This window comes from Pseudophryne corroboree, chromosome 6, assembly GCF_028390025.1.
Source record: "Pseudophryne corroboree isolate aPseCor3 chromosome 6, aPseCor3.hap2, whole genome shotgun sequence".
NCBI classification, from domain to species: Eukaryota; Metazoa; Chordata; class Amphibia; order Anura; family Myobatrachidae; genus Pseudophryne; species Pseudophryne corroboree.
The window spans coordinates 685,047,325-685,067,773 of NC_086449.1; the positions used below are offsets into that span (position 1 = coordinate 685,047,325).

General features: G+C 43.3%; 1 protein-coding gene and 1 pseudogene across 2 annotated transcripts in view; both read right to left on the reverse strand.

Moving 5' to 3' along the window:
* FSTL4 (follistatin like 4) overlaps positions 1 to 20,449 on the reverse strand; it is a 759,591-nt gene that overhangs the window by 538,463 nt on the left and 200,679 nt on the right. The window lies entirely within an intron of this gene.
* LOC134937670 (5S ribosomal RNA) lies at positions 16,622 to 16,740 on the reverse strand (annotated as a pseudogene).

Below are 20,449 nucleotides of genomic sequence, written 5' to 3' on the forward strand. Positions count from 1 at the left end.
ACCGAGGACCCGGTCGAGGTCATAGACCAAAAGATGGACGATATTCTCCAATTGAAGTGGGAATTTCGCAGGAGACACAATCTCACCCTTGCTGCTGTGAGTAATGGACTGACTAGTTGGGTGTCATGGTTGAACCCGCGAAATTGGTTCTCCGGTTTAGGAGAATGGGCGCAAGGAGTCATAATGGATGTAGGGAAGTTTCTCCTATGTATCTTAGGTGTTATCATAACGATTGGCTTGATATTTAGATGCGGTCAGGCTTTAACGAAGTGCAAACGAAGTACCAGGGTGATGAGTTTAAGGAGTGAGGAAACTGTAATTCCCATGGATTTGATTTATGACCCGACGGTAGAAACAATGATGTAATGAAAATGCGATTATACGGTCCGTTTCTTTCACCTGTTTTTCCGTTTCCTCCAAGGTAAAAAGACCCACTTGGACGAGGAATTTGATGAGCCGATATACAGACAACAGATGGATTAAAGAAGAAGTTTTGACAACCTGATACACAGATTTTTGATGAACTTTGCCATAGATCCCCAGTTTCCCTAGAAATTTTAAAATTACGCTAGCCCAACACTTTTGTAAATCTATGGACATTGACAAAGCTTTTGCTCGCACCTTATGGGCAAAAGCACAAAGAAGACTGCATTCAACAGACATCGAACAAGACTTCAACCGACAAATGTTCATTTACCTGACATAGAATACCACTGCATTTACCATAAGTGTTCTTTATCTTCATTTCTACAACCCTCAGGTAATGACACACATAGTCGATAGGGAATACAGGCACAGATATCAGCAATCACATATCTCCCCCATTCATGTATCATCAACTAAAATGTGCTCCCCCATTTTGTTGCAACCAAAATCCGAAAAGAGCTCGGTAAAGTTTGACAGCCCATCCACAGACCCGTACCACGGGATAAGAAGGAATTCAAATGTATACTTCGCAATACCTCGAAGCTTGATTTAAAACACGTACGGCACGATGATACATGACCCCCAAGCACGGATTCATACACACATGCTTCTGCTATCTCACTAGGTCATACCCTTTTCCTACCTTCTCCTCTCCTCCCCAACCATGTAAATGTATTAACCCCTGACATATATTTTTCTCTTTTTGAAATGTTTTAGGAAGTGGCAGTTATTGTTGACTGCCAAAGGGTGGACTGTCAAAGTCAGAAAAATATCTCTATGCACACTGCCATATTTGCACCTCACACAGGTCTGCGCTGCGCATGCGTGCGCTCTCCCGTGCGTGCGCATACTCGCTGTTGCGGGCACCCGCGGGCGCGCGGTATGTGCATTTACGGTAGAGTTCATGTGTTCGTAGCGTGCAACTCAATCGTTACATATTTTCACTATATAATGTATTTTGTAGATCATGGTCCCTTTGATAGATTCTGAAAGTTTGGTTAATGTAGAATGTTCATGAACAGAGAAATCCCCCTTTGTTTGATACGAAGGGTCAGACAGGAGTAATACAGTGGTGTTTAGTATCCATCGGAAGAGTATCTAATTAGCAATATTCCGGTGTTGGTTTGAAGCGGATTAATCGCTCATGCGAATAATTATGGACATAAGAAGTTTATGTCCATTTACTATTATTTGCACTTAATTATCCATGCGGCGGGAAACCCAGTTTCCCTCCCACCTGAGCTGTTGGAAATAGTCACAGCCCACCTGTATGAATCAACCTATGACCTTTTGTTATAATGCGAGGAGGAATTCCTGTGTCCAATGAACAATGAGATTGTAGGGACCATTGAATTGTATTGTGTGTGGGGCATAAATAGACAAGCCGATCACATCCAGCTCTCACTCTTCAACGGTTATCATTGCTGAAAATCGGGAGCTGGATGTCCAGAGGCGCATGCGATCGTTTCCTTTGTGCGTAAGTTTTCTCCGCAATCATATAGTCTTTCTTGTTGTTATGGGCCATATCTCTCTCTCTCTTCTCCTTTTTCTCTCGTAATCCCTTGAACGTAATAGTATTGTATTGTATTTCATGTATAGTTATCTGGTTAGGTAGTATATGTTATATTGTAGTGTATGACTTGTATTGTATTAATTCTTTTGCAAGTATATCATTCATAATATATATATATATTAGGCGTTGGACCCTAAGCACGGTATCTGTGTATTTCTTATAGTGTTAAGTATTCTCAGAGCGTCGGTGACGCTCAAACAGCTTTTAAGTTAATAAGGTTAGACTGTGTTGCATCTACACCCTATCTCTACACAAAGGTTTTACAGCATATTACATTGTTTATGGTTTAGATATAAAGGTTTAACATTGTGAGCGTCTGCGCCGCTCGTGATCTCCTCGTGGTCTCGAGCGTCCGCTACGCTGATAGCGAAGCATTACGGTAGTCGCTCACCTATAAGTGTGCCCGATACTAACAGCGTATTCTCGTGAGCGTCTGTATCGCTCGAGCAGCCCGCTCCCGATACAGCGTCCGTTACGCTATAGCGAATCATTACGTTAGTCGGCAGCCAATAGCGTGCCTGCCTGTGATCTCTTGGCCGTGAGCGAACGTGACGCTTGAGCGTCTCGACCACGGCTAAGCGATCGTTACGTAACGAGCGTACCCTTACGGTACTCCATACGTAAATAGCGTACAGTGTTCTTAGACCTCATAAAGGGTTTTATATAAGATAAACTTTTAGCTTTATCAGCGGCTGCTGAAAGCGCAGCGTGACCTCACAGTCACAGGTCACGCTGCGCAGGGGGAGATAGGAGGAGGGAGCCGGGCAGCGTCTGAGCGTCCTGAGGACGCTCAACGCTGGTCCCTCAATCCCCGGGATTGGAGCTTCCAATCCCAGGATTGAATCCTGGCTATTTTTGGGCCTAAATCCCGGGATCCCGCCGATCCCGATCCCGGGATTGGCCTCCATCCAGCCTCAGTGTCCATAGGAAGGTGTCCAAACCTGCCGTCCTGTAGTTAATGTGAAATTTGTCACAAGTAAATCTGGCCATGGCAAGTGCTTTGCATTTAAAAATAATCAGTGCAATTTGGAGACACAGTGTCGTTTTAGTCATCAATGCATTTGTTGCAGGTGGTCAAACCCCATTAAAGACTGCGGATGCCCCGCATTGTGGGAGACAGCGAGCAGCAAAGTCCCATTCTCGCGGTTAGCAGTGTGAAATAGGGCTCCTACTCCGGTGCGGGTAAAGAAAGTGTCTCTTTAGCTGGATGCCTACCCTTATTGCGAGGAAACCGAATTCCTGAAAAGGGGGTTCCTTTACCTAGTGATGTGGAGGTAAAGAGTGGATTTGTGTGTAACTTATGTTCTACATACCAGTTGCCGGTGGATCAGGAGGTTGAGTTGGAGTGCATGGTGGGTACTTTTGATAGTCCCCCTATTGACCTGCTGGGGAAGTTCAGGATAATATCTGTCTTACCCTGCAGGTTCTTTGGTTAATGATGCCATCCCTTTGTTGTGATCCAGGATGGTTTATCAGTCATTTGAGGAGGCTCTTGACTTAATACGATCCTTCGGGCCTGGGGCTTTGTTCAGGGCCAGCAGCAGAAATCATGGGACCCGGTACAGTGATATCTCTGTGGCCCCATCAGATTTTATATGTATCTATTAATTTTTACTATCACTATTTGATTTACAGATTCAGCTGCAACACTCTGCTCCCCTCCTCCTGTCCCTTCCGATGGTCTGTGTTGGCTGTCAGCGCCTTCCATGCTAGTGGTTCCTATAGCAACCGCTAATGTGTTTACTCCGGTCACCTTGGCAACTTATTCAGCAGCACATGCGGTTCCTAGCATGCTGTTTGGCAGTGAAACGCCTGGTTGATGACATCATACACCCCTGCGGCAGTCGGATGGCGGCGGTCGGCGGGAGATCACAGCAGCATCACTGGGTTCATACCCTATTTAAGGTATGTAATTGTTTGTTTTTATTTGTTCTGTCACGTCCTGACGAAAAGGCCAAAGAACCTTGAAACGTTAGCTTATATGGATTAAAATTCACCTATTTCAAAGACTAAAGGAGTGCCGCCTGGTCTATTAAACACAGACATCTACTATATGCAATATTGAGGAAGGCACCCCAGCTATATCTGTAAAGCTGAACCGAGAGTGACATTCTACATGCAAGTATATATATATATATATATATATATATATATATATAGAGAGAGATTTCCAGCAATGACAGCACTCAGAGATTTTTTTAGCAATGACAGTGTATTAAAGCAATTGACGTTTCGGAGCTGCAAGCTCCGTCCTCAGAATACACACCACAATGACATGCACCTGAGGAAGCTGCTTCTATGTTTGGGAGTGCCGGTATTCACTGGATGGATATATATATATATGTATATATAGTGATGTGCACCGGAAATTTGTCGGGTTTTGTGTTTTGGTTTTGTATTCGGTTCCGCGGCCGTGTTTTGGATTTGGACGCGTTTTGGCAAAAAAAAATTGTCGGATTCGGGTGTGTTTTGGATTCGTTTTTTTTTAAAACCCCTCAAAAACAGCTTAAATCCTAGAATATGTGGGTCATTTTGATCCTATAGTATTATTAACCTCAATAACCACAATTTCCACTCATTTCCAGTCTATTCTAAACACCTCACACCTCACAATATTATTTTTAGTCCTAAAATTTGCACCGAGGTCGCTGGATGGCTAAGCTAAGCGACCCAAGTGGCCGACACAAACACCTGGCCCATCTAGGAGTGGCAATGCAGTGTCAGACAGGATGGCCGATTTAAAAAATAGTCCCCAAACAGCACATGATGCAAAGAAAAAAAGAGGTGCACCAAGGTCGCTGGATGGCTAAGCTAAGCGATCCAAGTGGCCGACACAAACAACTGGCCCACCTAGGAGTGGCACTGCAGTTTTCTAGCGAGAGGATGAGTGCGTACATCCTCATGTGAATCTGAACCACTAGCCATGAACATAGGCCAGGGCCTCAGCCGTTCCTTGCCACTCCGTGTCGTAAATGGCATATTGGCAAGTTTATGCTTCTCATCAGATGCTTTTCATTTTGATTTTTGGGTAATTTTACTGAACTTTTGTAGTATACTTGACGACACAGAGGTAGAGCAATGGACTACTGTACCGTACTGCTATATATATACTGGCGGTCAGCAAAATTCTGCACTGTCCTCCTACTATATAATACTGCGCACAACTAAAATGCACCACAGGTATGGATGGATAGTATACTTGATGACACAGAGGTAGGTAGAGCAGTGGACTACTGTACCGTACTGCTATATATTATATACTGGTGGTCAGCAAAATTCTGCACTGTCCTCCTACTATATAATACTGCGCACAACTAAAATGCACCACAGGTATGGATTGATAGTATACTTGATGACACAGAGATAGGTAGAGCAGTGGACTACTGTACCGTACTGCTATATATTATATACTGGTGGTCAGCAAAATTCTGCACTGTCCTCCTACTATATAATACTGTGCACAACTAAAATGCACCACAGGTATGGATGGATAGTATACTTGACGACACAGAGGTAGGTAGAGCAGTGGACTACTGTACCGTACTGCTATATATTATATACTGGTGGTCAGCAAAATTCTGCACTGTCCTCCTACTATATAATACTGCGCACAACTAAAATTCACCACAGGTATGGATGGATAGTATACTTGATGACACAGAGGTAGGTAGAGCAGTGGCCTACTGTACAGTACTGCTATATATTATATACTGGTGGTCAGCAAAATTCTGCACTGTCCTCCTACTATATAATACTGCGCACAACTAAAATGTACCACTGGTATGGATGGATAGTATACTTGACGACACAGAGGTAGGTAGAGCAGTGGACTACTGTACCGTACTGCTATATAATACTGGTGGTCACTGGTCAGCAAAATTCTGCACTGTCCTCCTATACTACGATGCAGCACAGATATGGAGCGTTTTTCAGGCACAGAACGTAGATATTTTCAGCACACTGAGGACAGATATTTGCAAGCACACTGAGCACAGATATTTGCAGCACACTGAGCACAGATATTTGCAGCACACTGAACACAGAAACTGAGAGAATGCTGCACGTCCTCTCCCTATTATCTCCAATGCATGAGTGAAAATGGCGGCGATGCGCGGCTCCTTATATAGAATACGAATCTCGCGAGAATCCGACAGCGGGATGATGACATTCGGGCGCGCTCGGGTTAACCGAGCAAGGCGGGAAGATCCGAGTCTGCCTCGGAACCGTGTAAAATGGGTGAAGTTCGAGGGGGTTCGGATTCCGAGAAACCGAACCCGCTCATCACTAATATATATATATATATATATATATATATATATACACACACACACACAGTTGTGCTCATAAGTTTATAAACCCTAGCAGAATTTGTGATGCCATTTGTCAAAGAATATGAATGATAACTCACAAACTTTTCTTTCACTCATGGTTAGTGGTTGGGTGAAGCCATTTATTGTCAAAAAACTGCGTTTACTCTTTTTAAATCATAATGACAACAGAAACTACCCAAATGACCCTGAACAAAAGTTTACATACACTGGAGATTTTGGCCTGATAACATGCACACCAGGTAACCATCCTTACCTGTGATCTGTCTGCTTGTAATCAGTGTGTATATGATCACAACTGTGTATATATATATATATATATATATATATAAGATGTGCGGCTGTATCTTTTAGTGTTTTGTGTTTTGGTTTTGGTTCTAATTCCACTGCCCATTTAGGCGTGGCACTGCAGTGGCAGACAGGAGGGCAGATATAAAAAACTAGGCCCCAAACAGCACATCATGCAAAGATGTAGAGGAGGTGCAATGAGGTAGCTGTATGACTAAGCCAAGCGACACAAACAATTGGCTCATCTAGGTGTGGCACTGCAGTGGCAGACAGGAGGGCAGATATAGAAAAAAGGCCCCAAACAGCACTTGATGCAAAGAAGAAAAAAAGGTGCACCAAGGTTGCTGTATGACTAAGCTAAGCGACACAATCACCTGACCCATCTAGTAGTGTCACACAGTGGCTGAATGACGAGAGTGGGCCGCAATTGTTCGGTACACTTACAGCATCTCCAGCATGCTCCAGTCATTTTTTTTTAAATTCTGCAATTGGTGGACTTTTACGGCAGTACCCCAGGACTAATACAGCAGTACCCCTGGACTCATACGGCAGTGTCAGACAGGATGGCACTTTTCAAAAACTAGGCCCCAAACAGCACCTCATGCAAAGATGTCAAAGAGGTGCAATGAAGTAGCTGTATGACTAAGCCAAGTGACACAAACAATTCTAACTGGAATTATATGTCCAAATCACTGGAATTATACATCCAAATCACTGGAATTAATTGGCAATATTACTCGAATTAATAATTATATGTCGAAATCACTGGAATTATACTGCAAAATTACTGTAATTATATGTATAAATCACTGGAAATAATTGGCAAAATCACTGTAATGAATAATTATACGTCCAAATCACTGGAATTAATTGGCAAAATCACTGTAATTAATAATTATTCGTCCAAATCACTGGAATTAATTGGCAAAATCACTGTAATTGATACGTCCAAATCACTGGAATTAATTGGAAAAATCACTGTAATTATACATCCAAATCACTGGCATTAAATGGCAAAATCTCGCTATCGCCTGCCTAGTGAAGTGGAATCTAGATGCAATTTGGTACTGGGGACACAATACCTCCATCAATTGTCTAAATCCCACTGCACTAATGGCGAATACCGGACGCACGTCTAACACCAACATAAGTGTCAAGGCCTCAGTTGTGAGGGCTTCCATTGTCATGTGAAGCTGAACCACTAGCAATGAACACAGGCCAGGGCCTCATACGTTCCTTGCCACTCCGTGTCGTAAATGGCATATTGGCAAGTTTACGGTTTGGAACTGTGCTTGCAGGGCGTGCGCACTGCGCACAAGCGTCGTTGCCCGGTAATGGACGTCGCCGGGCAACGGAGCGCCCAGCAAATAAAAAAGATGCAGCGCTGGATCGAAGAAGATTGACAGCAGAGAGGCATTTCGGGGCGGATACCCACCATTGGAGGCCGTTTTCGAGGAGAGGTTGTCCGAACACAGGCGTGTACAGGTAAATGGAGGGCGGATGTCTGACGTCAAAGCAGGGAGGAACATCGCTGGATCCGTCACACAGGGTAAGTAGATCCAGGCTTACTTTTCAGCTGCACAAAACTTTTTTAGCAAAGCAGGACTGTACAAGCAGTTGATCGCACCAGCAGCAAAAAGTTTCTGGCTGCGATCAACTTGGAAATACCCCCAATATGCGGCACAGGAATGACTGATGGCTGATGGCCAGGACACTACCACTGGTTTGATGCAGCACAACTCAGCAACACTGTGAGGGACTTGTTGTTGTTATTATTATTATAATACAGTAGCAGTGGACATATAGCAGCAGCATATACCACTGTGACTGCCTGGTCATGATTGATGGCCAGGACATTACCACTGGTCTAATGCAGCACAACACAGCAACACTGTAAGGGACTTGTTGTTGTTATTATTATTAGTATATGGCAGCAGTGGACATATAGCAGCAGCATATACCACTGTGACTGCCTGGTCACTGGAATGACTGATGGCCAGGACACTACCACTGGCCTGATGCAGCACAGCACAGCAACACTGTGAGGGACTACTTGTTGTTATTATTATTATTATATGGCAGCAGTGGACATATAGCAGCAGCATATACCATTGTGACTGCCTGGTCACTGGAATGACTGATGCACAGGACACTACCACTGGTCTGATGCAGGACAACACAGCAACACTGTAAGGGACTTATTATAAAGCAGCACTGGACATATGGCAGCAGAGGACACCACCACTGTGACTGCCTGGTCACTGGAATGACTGATGGCCAGGACACTTCCACTGGTCTGATGCAGCACAACACAGCAACACTGTGAGGGACTTGTTGTTGTTGTTGTTATTATTATATGGCAGCAGTGGACATATAGCAGCAGCGTATACCATTGTGACTGCCTGGCCACTGGAATGACTGATGGCCAGGACACTACCACTGGTCTGATGCAGGACAACACAGCACCACTGTAAGGGACTTGTTATACAGCAGCACTGGACATATGGCAGCAGAGGACACCACCACTCTGAATGGTCACTGGACTGACTGATGCCCAGGACACTAGCACTGGTCTGATGCAGGACAACACAGCAACACTGTAAGGGACATTATACAGCAGCACTGGACAAATGACAGCAAAGGACACCACCACTGTGACTGATGCAGCACAACACACCACCACTGAACTGATGCAGCACAACACAGCACCATTGGACAGCAGTAGATATATGGCAGCAGAGGACACCACCAGTGTGACTGGTGCAGCACAACACACCACCACTGAACTGATGCAGCACAACACAGCACCACTGGACATATGGCAGCAGAGGAAACAAGCACTGTGACTGGACAGATTCAGCACAAGCCACAGACACTGAGGACACTGAGAGAATGGAGACACGTCCTCTCTGTATACTCTCCATCGCTGTAGTGAAAATGGCGAGGACGCCTGGCTCGTTATATGGAATCCAAATCCGTCGAGAATCCGACAGCGGGATGATGGCGTTTTGCCTTGTTCAGGTTTCCAAGTCAGGCGGGAAAACCGAGCCTGGCTCGGAAACGGACTCGAATGGTGAAGTTTGGTACGGTTCGGTTCTCTGAGAACCGAACCCGCTCATCTCTAATATATATATATACAGTATATATATCCAACAAAAACAATACCCTTATCCCGTGCCTACTAGCAGCAACTCTTGGAGGAACCTCTGTTAGTAGGGACCAAACACACATAAATATACAAAACAATTCCATAGTCTGTAATAGAATTAAATTATTTCTTATTCTTAATATTCACATTAGAATAACCATCAATACATTAGATTTACTTGCAGGGTACATATGAAAGGTACATATGAAACCGAACCCCCCCGAACTTCACCCATTTTACACGGGTCCGAGGCAGGTTCGAACCTTCCCGCCTTGCTCGGCTAACCCGAGCGCGCCCGAACGTCATCATCCCGCTGTCGGATTATCGCGAGATTCGGATTCTATATAAGCAGCCGCGCGTCGCCGCCTTTTTCACTCGTGCATTGGAGATGATAGGGAGAGGACGTGGCTGGCGTCCTCTCCGTTTATTCACTTTATTGTTGAACTTGATTGCTTAATTGTGGGGAGGACTGGGGAGCAGCTGTTAGGAGGAGTACAGTGCAGAGTTTTGCTGATCAGTGACCACCAGTCCGTTCTCTGCCTGAAAAAAACGCTCCATATCTGTGCTCAGTGTGCTGCATAATAATATATCTGTGCTCACACTGCTTAATTGTGGGGACTGGGGAGCAGCTGTATTATATAGCAGGAGTACAGTGCAGAGTTTTGCTGACAGTGACCACCAGTATACGTTGTCTGCCTGAAAAACACTCCATATCTGTGCTCAGTGTGCTGCTTTATTGTGGGGACAGGGGACCACCAGTATAATTAATATTATATAGGAGGAGTACAGTGCAGAGTGACCACCAGTATACAATATATAGCAGTACGATACGGAAGGCCACTGCTGTGCCTACCTCTGTGTCGTCATTAAGTATACTATCCATCTACATTCTATACCTGTGGTGCATTTTAGTTTTGCAGTTTGCCGACACAGTGTCCACCAGTATACTATATATAGCAGTACGATACGGAAGGCCACTGCTGTGCCTACCTCTGTGTCGTCATTAAGTATATTATCCATCTACATTCTATACCTGTGGTGCATTTCAGTTTTGCAGTTTGCCGACACAGTGACCACCAGTATACAATATATAGCAGTACGATACGGAAGGCCACTGCTGTGCCTACCTCTGTGTCGTCAATAAGTATACTATCCATCTACATTCTATACCTGTGGTGCATTTTAGTTTTGCAGTTTGCCGACACAGTGACCACCAGTATACTATATATAGCAGTACGATACGGAAGGCCACTGCTGTGCCTACCTCTGTGTCGTCATTAAGTATACTATCCATCTACATTCTATACCTGTGGTGCATTTTAGTTGTGCGCAGTATATATAGTAGTAGGCCATTGCTATTGATACTGGCATATAATTCCACACATTAAAAAATGGAGAACAAAAATGTGGAGGGTAAAATAGGGAAAGATCAAGATCCACTTCCACCTCGTGCTGAAGCTGCTGCCACTAGTCATGGCCGAGACGATGAAATGCCATCAACGTCGTCTGCCAAGGCCGATGCCCAATGTCATAGTAGAGAGCATGTAAAATCCAAAAAACAAAAGTTCAGTAAAATGACCCAAAAATCTAAATTGAAAGCGTCTGATGAGAAGCGTAAACTTGCCAATATGCCATTTACGACACGGAGTGCCAAGGAACGGCTGAGGCCCTGGCCTATGTTCATGGCTAGTGGTTCAGCTTCACATGAGGATGGAAGCACTCATCCTCTCGCTAATAAAATGAAAAGACTTAAGCTGGCAAAAGCACAGCAAAGAACTGTGCGTTCTTCTAAATCACAAATCCCCAAGGAGAGTCCAATTGTGTCGGTTGCGATGCCTGACCTTCTCAACACTGGACGGGAAGAGCTTGCGCCTTCCACCATTTGCAAGCCCCCTGCAAGTGCTGGAAGGAGCACCCGCAGTCCAGTTCCTGATAGTCAAATTGAAGATGTCACTGTTGAAGTACACCAGGATGAGGATATGGGTGTTGCTGGCGCTTGGGAGGAAATTGACAAGGAGGATTCTGATGGTGAGGTGGTTTGTTTAAGTCAGGCACCCGGGGAGACACCTGTTGTCCGTGGGACGAATATGGCCATTGACATGCCTGGTCAAAATACAAAAAAAATCAGCTCTTCGGTGTGGAATTATTTCAACACAAATGCGGACAACAGGTGTCAAGCCGTGTGTTGCCTTTGTCAAGCTGTAATAAGTAGGGGTAAGGACGTTAACCACCTCGGAACATCCTCCCTTATACGTCACCTGCAGCGCATTCATCATAAGTCAGTGACAAGTTCAAAAACTTTGGATGACAGCGGAAGCAGTCCACTGACCACTAAATCCCTTCCTCTTGTAACCAAGCTGCTGCAAACCACACCACCAACTCCTTCAGTGTCAATTTCCTCCTTACCAAGGAAAGCCAATAATCCTGCAGGCCATGTCACTGGCAAGTCTGACGAGTCCTCTCCTGCCTGGGATTCCTCCGATGCATCCTTGAGTGTAACGCCTACTGCTGCTGGCGCTGCTGTTGTTGTTGCTGGGAGTCGATCGGCATCCCAGAGGGGAAGTCGGAAGACCACTTGTACTACTTCCAGTAAGCAATTGACTGTCCAACAGTCCTTTGCGAGGAAGATGAAATATCACAGCAGTCATCCTGCTGCAAAGCAGATAACTCAGGCCTTGGCAGCCTGGGCGGTGAGAAACGTGGTTCCGGTATCCATCGTTAATTCAGAGGCAACTATAGACTTGATTGAGGTACTGTGTCCCTGGTACCAAATACCATCTAGGTTCCATTTCTCTAGGCAGGCGATACCAAAAATGTACACAGACCTCAGAAAAAGAGTCACCAGTGTCCTAAAAAATTGCAGTTGTACCCAATGTCCACTTAACCACGGACATGTGGACAAGTGGAGCAGGGCAGACTCAGGACTATATGACTGTGACAGCCCACTGGGTAGATGTATTGCCTCCCGCAGCAAGAACAGCAGCAGCGGCACCATAAGCAGCATCTCGCAAACGCCAACTCGTTCCTAGGCAGGCTACGCTTTGTATCACCGCTTTCCATAACAGGCACACAGCTGAAAACCTCTTACGGGAACTGAGGAAGATCATCGCAGAATGGCTTACCCCAATTGGACTCTCCTGGGGATTTGTGACATCGGACAACGCCAGCAATATTGTGCGTGCATTACATCTGGGCAAATTCCAGCACGTCCCATGTTTTGCACATACCTTGAATTTGGTGGTGCAGAATTATTTAAAAAACGACAGGGGCGTGCAAGAGATGCTGTCGGTGGCCCGAAGAATTGCGGTCCACTTTCGGCATTCAGGCACCGCGTACAGAAGACTGGAGCACTACCAAACATTCCTGAACCTGCCCTGCCATCATCTGAAGCAAGAGGTGGTAACGAGGTGGAATTCAACCCTCTATATGCTTCAGAGGATGGAGGAGCAGCAAAAGGCCATTCAAGCCTATACATCTGCCCATGATATAGGCAAAGGAGGGGGAATGCACCTGACTCAAGCGCAGTGGAGAATGATTTCAACGTTGTGCAAGGTTCTGCAACCCTTTGAACTTACCACACGTGAAGTCAGTTCAGACACCTCCAGCATGAGTCAGGTCATTCCCCTCATCAGGCTTTTGCAGAAGAAGCTGGAGACATTGAAGGAGGAGCTAAAACAGAGCGATTCCGCTAGGCATGTGGGACTTGTGGATGGAGCCCTTAATTCGCTTAACCAGGATTCACGGGTGGTCAATCTGCTGAAATCAGAGCACTACATTTTGGCCACCGTGCTCGATCCTAGATTTAAAACCTACGTTGTATCTCTCTTTCCGGCAGACACAAGTCTGCAGAGGTTCAAAGACCTGCTGGTGAGAAAATTGTCAAGTCAAGCGGAACGTGACCCATCAACATCTCCTCCTTCACATTCTCCCGCAACTGGGGGTGCGAGGAAAAGGCTAAGAGTTCCAAGCCCACCCGCTGGTGGTAATGCAGGGCAGTCTGGAGCGAGTGCTGACATCTGGTCCGTACTGAAGGACCTGCCAACGATTACTGACATGTCGTCTACTGTCACTGCATATGATTCTGTCACCATTGAAAGAATGGTGGAGGATTATATGAGTGACTGCATCCAAGTAGGCACGTCAGACAGTCCGTACGTATACTGGCAGGAAAAAGAGGCAATTTGGAGGCCCTTGCACAAACTGGCTTTATTCTACCTAAGTTGCCCTCCCTCCAGTGTGTACTCCGAAAGAGTGTTTAGTGCAGCCGCTCACCTTGTCAGCAATCGGCGTACGAGGTTACTTCCATAAAATGTGGAGAAGATGATGTTCATTAAAATGAATTATAATCAATTCCTCCGTGGAGACATTCACCAGCAGCAATTGCCTCCAGAAAGTACACGGGGACCTGAGATGGTGGATTCCAGTGGGGACGAATTAATAATATGTGAGGAGGGGGATGTACACAGTGAAAGGGGTGAGGAATCGGAGGATGATGATGAGGTGGACATCTTGCCTCTGTAGAGCCAGTTTGTGCAAGGAGAGATTGATTGCTTCTTTTTTGGTGGGGGCCCAAACCAACCAGTCACTTCAGTCACAGTCGTGTGGTAGACCCTATCACTGAAATGATGGGTTCGTTAAAGTGTGCATGTCCTGTTTATACAACATAAGGGTGGGTGGGAGGGCCCAAGGACAATTCCATCTTGCACCTCTTTTTTCTTTCATTTTTCTTTGCATCATGTGCTGTTTGGGGACTATTTTTTTGAAGTGCCATCCTGCCTGACACTGCAGTGCCACTCCTAGATGGGCCAGGTGTTTGTGTCGGCCACTTGTGTCGCTTAGCTTAGCCATCCAGTGACCTTGGTGCGCCTCTTTTTTTCTTTGCATCATGTGCTGTTTGGGGATTATTTTTTTTAAGTGCCATCCTGCCTGACACTGCAGTGCCACTCCTAGATGGGCCAGGTGTTTGTGTCGGCCACTTGTGTCGCTTAGCTTAGCCATCCAGCGACCTTGGTGCGCCTCTTTTTTTCTTTGCATCATGTGCTGTTTGAGGACTATTTTTTTTAAGTGCCATCCTGCCTGACACTGCAGTGCCACTCCTAGATGGGCCAGGTACTTGTGTCGCTTAGCTTAGCCATCCAGCGACCTCGGTGCAAATTGTAGGACTAAAAATAATATTGTGAGGTGTGAGGTGTTCAGAATAGACTGAAAATGAGTGTAAATTATGGTTATTGAGGTTAATAATACTATGGGATCAAAATGACCCCCAAATTCTATGATTTAAGCTGTTTTTTAGGGTTTTTTGAAAAAAAAAAACACCCGAATCCGACAAAAAAATTTCGGTGAGGTTTTGCCAAAACGCGTCCGAATCCAAAACACGGCCGCGGAACCGAACCCAAAACCAAAACCCAAAAAATTTCCGGTGCACATCACTAACCAAAACACAAACCATAAAAAGTACCAGCCGCACATCTCTAGTATAAAGTGACAAGATACAGTGGTACTTTATGCAGTATGTTGTGATAATAAAAGATAGGAATCTATTAAGACTAACAGACACTGCACATGTTGGACAATTTAAATGCGTAGAATTTCCTGTGATAAGGAGATATAGTGATGGAGATATATTTCTACTGTATCTGCCAAATATAATGAAATGCTGTAGAGGCAGGAAAATATCTATAATTAATATAAGGGGGGATGTCAGGTGTGGGCAGGTTGAGCTACATATCATGTAAAGGTGTTATTTAAGCCTAATAAAGTAATAAATTGACCAAGCTGAAGTGCAAAAAAAAATGGAGAAGAGTGGAGGACAATCAGGGCTGAAACCGGGAGAATTTATAGTTGCGCTTTGCATCTGACACCTATTGCATGCATAATCTACAAAGGGGTAGTTCCGCAACAGGTTTGTTTGTACAGGTATTGACCAATGTCAGGTCTTTATCTGTGACCGACTTAGGAGTAATTATGTGCACTATGAGTGCAGATCACTTGTCGGTGGTGCTCCCAGAGTCAATAAATTGAAGTGGTAGGAAAAAAGGGGAGAGAGACTCTTTGTTGGGGCACTCTTAGTCCAAAATGTTAGACACTAAAACATAACTTTTAATAGATAGAATAAAATCTAGTGACTTAATAAATAAAAGTTAGGAATTGTGAACAAATATACTCATGCGTATTATTCATGCATATAGCTCAATGCTTCTAATATAGGAATAAATATAGGAAATGTCTAGGTGAAAATTATTTGTAGTTAATATTTTAATTGGGACAGGTCTGTCTATAATTTAAGACAGAGTATAGTTATGGTCCCACAGGATTATTACCTATGTTCAGTTTCTAAATGTTGTACAATTTCTTAAGAGGAAAAGATTCAAGACAGTATGATCTTTAAATGTTGCCTTGGAAGGTCCTTAAAAGGTCCTTGAACACCTACTGCGCAAGATCTGGGCAGTGGTGTTGCTGGGAAGGCTTATTACTCGATTAAACGGTGTATTATTCGACTCTATGCAGTCAATAGAAGTCTGAAAACACGATGTAAGGATAAAGATATTTACGTACACATTAAATAATGAGCAGTGTATTATTAGACTCTGTGCAGTCAGTTAAGGTCTGAAAACACGATGTTAGAACAAAGGTATTTACGTACTCGGTAGTAATACAATATTGTGAATAATAAGGATATGCAAAAAACAGTATTATGGTTTATACATGGAAATATGTTGAAAACAAAAGTATTTTATTGTATATGGTATATTTTGTAATAATACAGTGAGATACTCACAGTTAAATCAACAGTAAAAGAAAGTAATTGAAGAAAGAAAAAAGAGAGGGGTATGTCTTACTTCTGCTGTTCAGCTGGGTTGTTTACTGCACCTGGTGTTCGCTGTTGGTCCCCCACACAGCTACTGATCAGGCCTACCACAGATTAGCTTCCAAGATCGGACGAGATCAGGCGTATCCTGTGGAGTATGGCCGTAATCTGCTGAATGAGAGAGTATGACTGCCAAAGTGCTTCTGCTGTCCAAATTAATGGATGAGAGAGCATGAAAGAAATATATATACAATGGGCTCTAAAATAATGCCAAATTTGGTAGTGTGCCCAGATAGAGTTCTACATGAAGTTATTAGAAAGAAAAAAGGAGAATCCCTAAAGGATACTAACAAACTGTGGTCATTAGATTCTTGTATCAATAGTACATATAATCACTTCCAATCGATAACCATAAATGCCTTAACGTTCATTTGTGTGTAGTTACACTGCATATAGCATGAGTCTCAGAGAATGCCCTAACATTCCATCAGTTAAGGAGTAAGAAAACTGTCAAGGATATTGACTAAAAAGCAAAAACTTGATTCTTGTGCAAATATTGCATGTGGTCACACTCAAATAATGCTGTGGGCAATTTAGTTCTTGTGCAGATTTTACGTGTAATCACACTGCATAAATATAATATAATATAAATGTCAGAAGATATTCTAAGTTCAGAGGTATTGAAGAACTGCAGACATTTGATTACTATGCAGATGTTTCCATGCGGTACCACTGCTGTGTGATATGAGTGACACAGATATTAAAAAAAAAAAAAAAAAAAAAAAAAAATTAATTAAATTTTTTAGTAAGTTACAAATGCTTAGAATATTGCATGTAGTCACATTTCATAGGTTGTAGCAAATTGCTATATCACTATAAGCAAAAATTAATAAGAATTACATATAGATAAAAAAATAGTACATAATAAATTTTGGGGACCCTAAAAAGGGTCCTTACTGAACCGGTAGATCCCTGAATGCGGGGGTGGGTTGCGCAGTCCCACAGTGTCCCATTTAACCAAACGGCCCGTTTCACCTATCCTAAGGCTTGTTCACTGGTGACATGTACTCTCACAATGAGGGTATATGTAGTCTGGGTATAATTACCTAATTGGCCGCAGAAGATTAGCATGGAAGTACCGTGCTTCCGGTGGTGCGTGTCTGAACTAAGTCTTTCTATAGTAGTGGAGCGCAATGCGTTCCACTTCAATGCTGCCGCGGACACTTCCGGTTGGGAGCTGGGGCGTCATACGTAGTCATGGATACATGACGTCAGACGCGAATGTCTCCGTGCCGGACGTGATCTCGTCATGTACGGGATTGTGTCTCAGTAGTCATGGGAACGCGTTGCGTTCCACAGACCCTGCCAGTGGGTGCATCTTGACGGCAGTATTTCCTGTCACGTAGTGGGATATCAAACGTCATTTTTTGTACAATACGATGCTAGTAGTTAGCATGAATTCTCATTAATGTCAGTAAAGTATTGTCATTAGAAGCTGGATATACTTGTTATTCTTAAGGTCCCTATTAATCTATGAATTGTGTTTATTAGAAAATATATTAATAAAAATAAAAAGTTTGGCTGCGTTATGGAGAATGACAACAGAAATGTATATGTTGATACTAAATGAATTTAGTTAGAAGGGGTGGTAAAGCTCTAGATATTAGATATTATAGATATTGATGAATTGTGATCTCTTTATGATATGATGAAATATGGTATCTATAATCTAATAAATTGTTGTAAAAAGAATGATGTGTCTGCTTCACTTGGTGTATACGGTGAACTAAACTAGGGGGTATTATTGTAAAAAAGTGTGTTAACTATTGTGCCCCTAGGTGGAGAGGTGCTATAGATAATATAGGAGTGAATAGAATTGTTATTTAAAAAGGGAGTGACATGATGTATACTGGGGACCCATTCTAGTCTAATGTGTGTATGTTGTAAGTATAAGTGTAGATATGTTGTGAAGGTGAAGTGATGTGCAGCGTGTTTGAGTGTGTTAGCTCAAAAGAGAAATGTGAAAGTGATCTGAGTGTTAGATGATATCTTATAGATGTAGATTAGTGAACATATTGCAAAGTGAGACAAAGAAAACCCAAATAGTGATAAGTGAAAGAAAAAGGTGAAAAACTGTAAGTGATTGAAGGGAATTGAGAGTGTAATTCATTGGTGCACGATAATGAGGAGTAGAGGAAAAAATGGTTGAAATATAAAAATAATATTAAAAATTATAAAAATAATCTGAAAGTGAAAAGGTGTGACTTAAAATATAAGTAGAGAGAAATTATAGAGGTATTATTTGAATAAAATGTTTATTATATTAAAACATTGTTGTGCTACATAGTTTGCAAGTACAGGTTATGGGCATATATGCAAGGTTAATGAGCCGTCAGCTTAATAGAGATAGCCCCATGATTTTAAAGATAACATGCTCTGGTATAAGAATTATGCACAGGGGAGAATACGTGATAAGGGGAGGCCAGATGTGAGCCTGTATTAGGGGGTAGGAGTAGTGTAAACTTATGAAGATGGGACACATGAGTAAATGTTACCAATTAAGTGTGTAGTAACAGATAACCAAGGTTTATGAAATAACTTTCTCTAGATATGGTCCAGTATTGTTAAATGAATACCCCATAGTTAATGTATTCATTCAAGCCGTACGGTGTCACACTCTTGAGATTGTAGGTCCACTCTGATTCCCTTTTGAGTAGTTCCTGGGTTAGGTCTCCTCCACGTATACCGAGTTTGATTTGTTCTAGACCGAAGGCTGTTATCTCTCTTGGATTGCTTTTGTGGTGATAATGAAAGTGTCTGGCTACCGAAGATAATTTCTTCATTTTAGCTAGATCCGTGATACTATTCCTTACATTGCCCACGTGTTCTAGGATGCGCTGTTTTAATTTCCTTGATGTCATTCCCACGTAGCGAAGGCCACATGTACAGACAAGGCAGTAAACCACCCCTATAGAGTTGCAGTTGATGTATTGTTTGATGATTTGTTCTTTTCCATATCTGTCTTTGACACTGGTAGTTTTTGTCATAAAGGTGCATGCTTTACATTCCCCGCACGGGTAGGAGCCAATGATATTCAGTGTGCGTGTAGGATGGCTGACAAAATGACTTGAGACTAGATCGTCTCGCAAGTTATTAGACCGCCTCCAGCTCATCGAGGGTTTCATTTCCAGGTTTTTAGATAGATCTTCGTCTAATAAGAGTACTGACCAGTGTTTCTCAATGGAATCTCTTATTTCCTTCCATTCTCTGCAGAAAGTTCCTACGAATCTCATTTTTTTGTCATCTGATGTTTGTTTCTCTTTCTCTTTCTGTCTGCTGGAGAATATTAATGAATCCCTTGTGGTTGATAATGTCTGTTGTTTCGCTTTTTTGATGGATCTACTGCTATACCCTCTTTCTTTCAATCTGGTTGAGAGGTCATCGCATTTCTCCTTGAAAACGCTGGTATCGGAACAATTTCTCCTTAGGCGTAGAAATTCCCCTTTGGGGATATTCTCCACTGTCGGAGGAAAATGAGAGCTTGTTTGGTGGAGTACACTGTTCGAAGCTGTAGTTTTCCGATATAGTTTTGTGTGTACCTGTCCCGTTATGTCTTTATATACGGTGAGGTCCAAAAAGGGAATGGATGATTCACTTATGTGGTGGGTTAACTTCAAATTCAAGTTGTTGTTATTCAGCGTATCTATGAATTTTATGAGAGATGGTCTATCTCCTTCCCATATCATGAATATATCGTCGATGTACCTCCACCACACCGTGATGAATTGTGTGTACATCTCATTCATGGGGTTATGCAGTATTTCCCTCTCCCACCAGCCTAGATATAAATTGGCGTAGGTGGGGGCACATGCCGCCCC